Source organism: Amphimedon queenslandica, unplaced genomic scaffold (assembly GCF_000090795.2).
Source record: "Amphimedon queenslandica unplaced genomic scaffold, v1.1 AMPQUscaffold_13137, whole genome shotgun sequence".
Lineage (NCBI taxonomy): Eukaryota > Metazoa > Porifera > Demospongiae > Haplosclerida > Niphatidae > Amphimedon > Amphimedon queenslandica.
In genome coordinates, this window is record NW_003546627.1 from 4,531 (window position 1) to 6,278 (window position 1,748).

Consider the following 1,748-nt stretch of genomic DNA (forward strand, 5'->3'; position numbering starts at 1 on the left):
TGTATGAGGTAATGAATAATGATTGAAATTAAAGATTGCGTTAATGCATTTACATGTGCATGTATACAGGAACACAGGTTACATTGTATTGCTGTATAAACATACATGTACATGTACAGCTTCAACTGTTAACTACAAGAGAAGGAGAAGAGAGTCCAACCCACAATAGACTTTTACTGATAAGTGAGTATAAAACAAGATGAATTACTATAGACAGTTGCCTAATCCATATACATGTACATATACATGCATAGAGTAATCTATTAGAGGTGGGTGATACCAGAAATTTTAAATCGATACTGATACCAAGTAGTCTGAGTCTCAGTATCGATGGTATCGAGTACTGAATGAGTAGTCAGCTACTGCGCATGCGCAAATAAGTTATAATTAGTTATTAATAAAAATTAAGAGAAAAAAGCCGTCATTTTTTGTAATTATTAAAGGGCGTGGCAACTGTTATGACGTCAAAGTAGGCGTGGTGGGGCATGGTCACTTACTACTCGATACCAGGATTTGGTATTGAGTACTTGGTATCGGAGGCCTGGTATCGGATACATGAGTACTTTGGTATCGTATCGCCCACCTCTATAATCTATACAATTATTGAATGGGTTAACTTACATGTATAAACTTAGCCCTGTCTTAAACTATCAATATAAACAATTAAACATTTGAAACATTCAAAAAAAGCAAGGATATATGTACATGTAGGACAATCAGTAGTAGTAACAGTTAATGAAGTGCTGCAATTGTTATACCGGCATGTAGTGTCAACTATAAACCACAACAAAGAACAGGATGACTTAGAGAGGGCAACCCATTAGACCTTTTACAAATAACTGAGTATAAAAGGAGAGAGACCTTCAATGTAAATACGTCCAAAACTGCAAAGGTGTTATCTCACCAAAAGAAAATTTTTGAATGGGTTAACATAACCCTGTCTTACTTTTAATATAAAGATTAAAAAATTAATAGTGCTGGGTGATATGCTATACTTTGAAATGATACAATATCATAATAGAGGTGGGTGATACCAGAAATTTTGAATCAATACCGATCGATACCAAGTAGTCTGAGAATCAGTATCGATGGTATCGAATACTGAATGGAGAAGTCAGCCACTGCACGTGCACAAATTAGCTATTAATAAAAATTAAGAGAAATAAACCGCCATTTTGGTAATTACCAGAGGGTGTGGCCAGTATCATGACGTCAAAGTAGGTGTGGTGGGGCGTGGCTACTCACTACTCGATTTAGTATCAGATATATGAGTACTTTGGTATCGTATCGCCCACCTCTAATATCATATAATAATTGCCCAAAAATGAAGATATTGATATCTATTATCCATAAGTTATTAAGCCATACCCATTACCTTTAATGTTATTAAAACAGCTCAATAAAGCTGTTAGTGAGAACAATTATTATCAAAAAGCATTATAATAACCTTCTTTGGCTTGATATACATGTACATGTACTTCAGCTACTTCATCTGCCTTCCCAAAAAGTATAGTTACAAAATACACACTGTAAGTTACGGCCATTTTAAGAAAACACCAAAATTGTGAAAATACCCAAGGCCTTGGTTTTTTTAATGGCTCAAAAATCACCCCCTAATTTTTATTACATTTTATGATGTATATTGACGTCCTTATGCTATGTAGAAAGTTTGAGACAATTCTGATAAATATTTTTCAAGTTATGAGCATTTTTCCAAAATTGCATGTACCGTATTTGCTCGATTAAAC